Here is a 7672-nt window from a genome sequence, read left to right as displayed (position 1 = left end):
CACATACAAAGATAGATGACTGTTGGTTGCTGGCTTTGTAATGCCTGTACTTTCTGCGGAACCTAAGCACACACTGACTCTTCCACACACACAGGTCCCATGACTGCAGTGCTCAGGCCCGCCTCTGTCACTCTAACAAATGGTGTCATCAAAAAAGAAAGTAAAACTATCATCATATGGGATTATCACATCATCCTCACCAGTGGTGGAAAGTACAGGTAGCTGTGTGTTTTGATCAAGCTATACCCTAGGTAAAATCACTGTCACGAAGGGCCAAAGTGATTCGACCATGATCAGATTCAACTTTAGGAAGCACTATAAATGGATGGATAGGCAAAGCTGTACAACCACTAAACTTTTGTTTTCATCACAACATTAACTCAATTTTGTTTTATTTTCCACATTTTATGTACTGTAGTTTTGTGCCTTTGGTTCTAGGCCGTACTAGCAGAGGAGCAGGATGTCTGCCACTCAGTCTGTACATCTCTTCAGATTGAAATGTCTCCCCAACCACTCCATACTGTAGATTGCCATGAAATGTGTGGTGATCCCCTGACTTTTCCTCACACCACCAGGACACTTCAATACAAAAATATGCCGCAGCTGTGTTAAGTGACTAGTGCAAATTAGCTAAATGTTTGAAAGCTAAGAAAACTACAATAGTGACCATGGTAAACATTCACCTGCTAAACATTAACATGTTAACATTGTTGTCATTGTGAGCATGTTAGCATGCTGACATTAGCATTCAGCTCAAAGCACCACTTTGTTCAAAGGCTGCGAGTGAGGTGAGTGTACTCTCTGCTTGCTTGATGATGACCTAGATTTGTTCAATACATTCACATATTTTTAGCACATATGATACAGATAGTGGAGTTTCATGTCCATCCAATGTTGGCCACTAGCCTATACAGTTACAAATGAAGGATTTTTACTTACAGAATCTTCATGGTCACCTTATATTCCATAACCATCTATTGTGGATTAAGCATATTACAAAATCTTGGTTACTGATGTGTTGTATTTAAGAAGATTCACACACATTATTTCAACAAAACAAATACAGGTGTTATGCTTGAACTGAAACAACTATTGGCATTTTGTGGTTATATTCAATATGTATACATGAATTACATTTTGTGCTTCATCAAAATTTCCACAAAATTACTCTAAAAACTTGTCATCACATAATAAGTTACCACAAAACCTGAACCTGAACCTACTCTGGAGCACAGCCCAGAACCCTATATGAAGATCAGCGTGACTGTAATGATACCTGAAGAGTGCTATAGAGCTGCTGGTCCCGCCTGCTGTTGACACCGCTGCCCATACCGGGGAGAATTGATTTTCCATGAAAGCTGAGTGATGTGGAGGGACTGCTGGCCCTCTGATGTCAGCACTCTGTCATCTCTCTCTGTCTTTCTCTGTCACTCTCTATTGTGCTTTCTCTCTAGTCTTTCTTTCCTCAGTTTCTTCCTCAGTTTCTTTTCATTTCAATATATTTAATTACCACTCTTCACCGCTTCTCTGCCTCACTTTTCAGCTCCTCCTCTACTACTCTTTCATCTTCACCCCTTTACCATCTTCTATCCTCTCTTCTCTGCTCTTCAAGTCAATTCTGCTTCATTGGCATCACATTGTGATGTATGTACGTCGCGCGGACCACTACAAGAAATCATTCCTACCACAGGCAATTCAACTTTTTAACATTTCATCATTAGATAAGAATCATATACATCACAACTGCACTAAGTGCACCTTGCACAATAGGTTTATCTACAGCTTTACCAATACTGGTTAAACAGTTGTACATTTTATTCTCAACTTGTATATATTTTAAATTATTTGTTCATATATTGTATCGTATTATTATTTCATGTATATTGTATCCTATTATTTCATGTATATTCTGTATGTGTGCTGTGTGTCTGATATTTTTTCCTGCTGCAACACTGGAATTTCACATTTTTTTGGGATAAAAATCTATCTATCTATCTATCTATCTATCTATCTATCTATCTATCTATCTATCTATCTATCTATCTATCTATCTATGTAGTATTCATTTAGATCAATTTATAGACATTAACAGCTAATTAGTATCAATTAAACAGAAGTAAATAGGCTACTCTCCTTGTCCATCTCTATCTCTTAGCAGCAGGCAGGATGATTACATGTTGAGATCACAATGCTAAATAAGAGCCAGATTTCCACTGCTGTCACACTCTTTGCATCATTCCCATGAATTAATTTCACACAGCTGAGCATGATAGTGTCTTTATTTTGGAGCAAGATTGCCTGTTGTTTACATTACATTGAAGTATCTGACCATTCTACATAACTTGTACTTAAGCTTTATCTGAAAATTCTTTGATGTAAATAAACTTTTATAATCAAGAAAAGTGTCAGCGGATTCCTCTTCATACAGCATCACAGCATCGCTAATAAATTCACCACAACATCCAGCTATTACACATTTTTGAAAAAAGAGAGTATTTGGATGTTATAAATCTACAGGCCTTCTCCTGATTTATTCTTTTGCATTCCTCAACAAATACATGTAAACAGGAAAATGTTGCTGGTCTTTGGGATTTTGAAACCATTTAAGGTTTCTTGATAAGCAGATCATATTTGTTTGATATAATTTATGTAAAAAATCAGGTTTGAAATTAACATGTTTCTAAACACTTAAAATGACATATGAAATACTGAAATTGATTTAGTTAGTATTTACTTTTATTCAGTGGATTTAAAGACTCTCTTCACGACGACTTGATTAGCATGTCTGAAGTTTCATCTTATCTTGTTGAGATTGTTATGAACATTTCCTCCCAGTCTACAAGTCCAATTAGATTTAAGATAAATTGAGTCATATTGACTTTGCTACAACTATGGTGAGCGAGAGTGAATCTGTGCATGACTAGGCTGATGATTTGATTAATAATTAAACATCACATATCATTGTAAGGGTGAACGTTTATTATATTTTTCTAAATTATATTTTATTATAAGTTTTTATTTTAATGAATGTTGAAGTTTTCTCCGGATGCACCACACTTTCACACAAACTCAAGTCACTATTTATATGCCGTTCTCTCTCTCTCTTTCCCTCTCCTTCTCTCTCTCTTTCTCTCTCTCTTTGTCTGTCTTGCATTCTCTTCATTGCCCCATCTTTCCACCCACATATTAAAGCCATATATCACCAGGATCAAACTCAGTGTGTGAGAGCCAGTGACAGACTGATTTACTGGTGGGTTTCCTCTGTGTCTGTGAGTTTTATGATTGGGGTCGAGGGCCAGGGACACAGGGATACATTTCTGACAAGGTCTGTCTTTGACTACTGGTGTTTCTAGCACTTTTCATCCATTCTCGCTCAGCTTGATCCCTGTGAATTGCAAGGCCACATGTTAATGCCACTTTTGACTGAAACAGCTGAGAAGAAGATCCAGAAGATGTCACTGACAGCACTCAAAAGTCTGCACTATATGGTTAGAGGGGTTTGATTCCACTAAAAGTCAATTATATTTGACAAATTATTGGTAAATGGGTGATATACTGATACAGGATAGAGTAACTAAAATTAAAGGGAACGTTTGCCACCTTTTATGTGGATGGTGGGCCAATCAGTATTGTAAATGTAATAAATTAAGGAAATAAATTACCCATTGTTTGCTACTGTGTATTGAGAGGGAAAGCTGATTTCTCCTACTCGCGCAGCCATGCTGAGAGTGCCTACATGTACAAGGAAGCATTGCGCACGAGCGGCAAGTTCGCTGCACTACACAACAATATTCTTACACCTAAACAGAAAAATACAACCGTGCACCATATGAATTCAAGTTTCTCTCTCTCTCTCACCGAACTAAGACTAGCGTAATTGCTGTTTTAACTCATCGTAAAACAAACTTCGTTCAAACTGGACAGAAACAAGATGAAACCCCTCTCGGTTAGTTCCAACAACTCAGCAACTCTAGTTTGGTCGAAATAAATCCTTAATTCACAGATTAAGATGTGAAAATATGCTGTCTCTCTCTGCTGTGCCGGCTGCCCGCCCGTCTAAATTGAGCTCATTACCCCTACAGGCATTACTGATAATTCTAATGTTAATACAATGCAACATACTGAAATGTGATCTCATTCTGAGTTTTGTTATTTCTCAATTATCCTTTTGCTTTCCAGCTTAAGACTTAAAGACAAAATGACGGTTAGCACAGAGTACAGTATGTAAAATACTAGTTCTCTGAATGTTCCAGATGAAGCTGCTGTGTGGGCAGCTCTTCCCAGAACAATCATAAACTAATCCATACCCAGTCTAGAAGGACTCAGGTCAGGAAGCATGACCTAACCAGCGAACACAACACCAGATATGTGCTTGCACACACAAATACAGAGCACTGGGCAACTGGGACATAACACAGCGAAAAACAACAAATGACACAAGCAGACGTACTGCTCAGACCATAAGGCATACATGCATAAATGCTTCCACATAGTGCATAAAGCAAGATTTCTATCGCTCTCACATTCGGTCTCTTTCATTTTCTCTCCTTCCTTTATTCCTCTTGTGTGTTTTCCATGTCAGCACAGGAGACATGACAAGTTCTTTCCGGCCTTTTCCCAAAGTAAGCCAGATCAGATTTTTACCACAGTCCGTCTGTCAGCCAGCCAGCCAGTCAGTCAGTCATACCACACTAGTCCAGCAGGAATTTAGAAGAAGAGTCCAGCACTGGGTTAGTCCTTTCACCATCAGTCATTTCATTTGCAATTTGATCATACTGAGAAAGAGGATGTGGAGAAATATATACAAGTGTACTGGCATGGTAAATGTATTCTGTTGAAAATCCATAAATGGTACATAGTCTACATATGTGTAATCTGTTTATACAGCCAACATTCATAATTTGATGCTTGTGAGCACGGATCATATTGCCTTTAAGATTAACATTATACAAAAGACATGCAGCTAGTTGACGACTGACTTGTGTAAGGCTGTGTCTTAGGGTTGTGCTGTAATGTTTCTTGCTTTCTTCCTCTCGTATATACACATAAGGAGAGCAAAGCTATTTATTTTTGTGTTAATTCTGCCTGACATTTACAATTACCGCTGTGTTTGGTTGCAGTGGGGCCTGCTTTAATAGGGCTGTTGACTGTCAAACTTGGTTAAGTCTCCTTAGATCTCAGCCCTCCTTTCATGGGGACCTTATTGTTTGTGTGTGTGTGCAGGGTAGAGAGGAATGTGTGTGGAAAAGTGTGCTCACACATGTTTTTATTGTACTAAATTAATATGAGCATTTGCAATGATAAGAGCACCAAAGCTGGGTTGGCATGCATGGGATAATTTTTGTGAGACTGTTTTTGTTATTGTGAACATGTTCACCTGTATATATATAGAAAGACTTTTGCAGGCCCAGTGAGGGCCCTCAAGAACCGGATGGAGCTTATTGCTAGAATGAGAAATGATTAAAACATTTTCACTTCCGATGATTGTCATAAGAGGGAAAACGACATTAACGATCCAGGCCATATCAGCTGGGTTTTCATGCTCTGATTCTGATTTCCTCTCCAGTTACAGCGTCCAAACAGTTCAGGGAAGTGCCTGCTGTAATGCACTAATGACATGAACAGTTAGCAGGGGACAGATAGACAGACAGACAGACTCGTGGGGACTGTCAGACATGTCGGTATAGATTTGGTAAGATGACACTTTGTCCTAATAGAGGCATTATGTTGTTAATACAGCATTATAGCACACCACTGGAAGAACAACCTAACATTTAGGGGTAATAAAAGCCTTTTTGCTTAATTCATTACATGTCAGACTACATGTATACTTACAATATACTGTATATAAAGAATGGATGGAGCATCAGTAAAGTCACATTGGTTTGTGGACCAGGGGCAATTCTAGGATCAGACCTTTAGGGGGGCTTGGCCCGTAATGAGAATGTGACATGACTACAGTGCCTTGCAAAAGTGTTAACCCCCCCCCTGCTAAATCAGTAATTTCACTGAATAACAATGAATATATGTATTTATTATTATAACAGAGGATAAATGCAAAATATTGAACATATTAAAAAACTTTATGGACTACCAGAATCAAATCAAATGATAATGACTCCTTGACTGGGTTACAGGTGCAAAGCATTGGCAACAGCAACACAGGATATTAAACCTGTTTTAAGCCCTTTGAACCTGTCATTTTTTGTCCTCTGTCACTAAAAGACAAGTTTGCAAGCACTAAAACTGATTTAAAAAAAAAAGAGATGAAATTGATTGGGGCTTGAGCCTCCCTAAAAAGGGTCTAAAATCGCCACTGTTGTGGACTGCCATTCTGAAGCCAGCAGTTTGCATTTTGGCTGTCGCCATCTTGGTATTTTGGATCCAGAAGTGACCATATATGGACAAAAGAGCGGAGCTGAGGAGAATGACATGTCTAAACCTGTTTTGTGTATGGTTTCAATGGCGCTGCGCTAAGCTAAATGCTAAGAGTAAAAGTCGCTGATTTTCAACTCTTTTCACGTGAGTCATCAAGCAGAGTTTTACTGGAAGTAAATGCTGATCTCCGGGTACTGGTGCTATTCGTCAGCATGTAGCTACGGCAGTACACAGAGCTGATTGAAAATCGACAGATAGTGCTAGCTAGCTTGGTTGGCAGAACGCTGAGCAAGACTTTTCTAGGTGACCAAAGTGTTCCAATTATCTTTGATGAAGTGAAAACACACAGTGAGAAGGTCAACGTTTAAGATTAAAAACATGGACCACACCCAAAAACAAGTTCACGGCTATTTTATTGTACACAGTACCATGGATAAGCATTTCTAAGCCTCTATCATGATTGACAGGTCAGCATGTAGCTACGCCCCTGCTTTATTTGTTTATTTTAAAATATATGGGACCATGGAGTCGCCCCCTGATGGAAATGAGATAGAATGCAGGTTTAAGGCTTCACTTTTCAGATACAGAAGTTGCCGCTTGATACTTACACATGCGTGTACGGAGAGTACAGTGCATTAAAATTATTATACAGGCTAGATTGTGTTTTGCAGAGATTCAAAATATATGTAGTAGTGACTATTACTGAAGGCAGGTTTTGGAATTGACAGATACAAATGGATCAATCAGGTGCAAAAGAAGCCTAAATCTAGAATCTTGCACAATGTTTCCACTGCCTTCACAGACACATCCAACAGTGCTACAATATGCTCAGCATTTACATAATCAAACTACAGTTGGTCACTAAGCAGCCCTACTGGGTTCGTTTAAGAATACATATCTTGATTAAGGGTTTTAAACAACAGCGCATGAGGATTACACTATGAAAAGAATTAAAATTATAACCCTCTGTTAGCCCACTTTAGCTATGAAACTATTGCCATACCTGCTTTAAGGACACCATAAGATGGCACTAGAAAGTCAGTGACTATATCAGATATCAGACAATCACATTAACACTGATTGATCCCTGAGGTAAAAGCAGGAAAGGATGGTGTGATAAGAACAAATGAAAAAAAATTTACAATTTGAGCCAACTTTAATCACACACAGTTTGAGCACACATGATGAGTTTAGAAAAATTTGTTCAAACCCAACCCTATCTCCTATGCATTATCCTCATACTCTGTATTTTTGCATAATTCAAATATTTTCAGGGTTATGTAATGCACATTCC

Source organism: Perca fluviatilis, chromosome 12, assembly GCF_010015445.1.
Source record: "Perca fluviatilis chromosome 12, GENO_Pfluv_1.0, whole genome shotgun sequence".
In the NCBI taxonomy this organism is placed as follows: domain Eukaryota; kingdom Metazoa; phylum Chordata; class Actinopteri; order Perciformes; family Percidae; genus Perca; species Perca fluviatilis.
The sequence above is the reverse complement of the archived record's forward strand: the minus strand, read 5'-3'. Positions refer to the sequence as shown.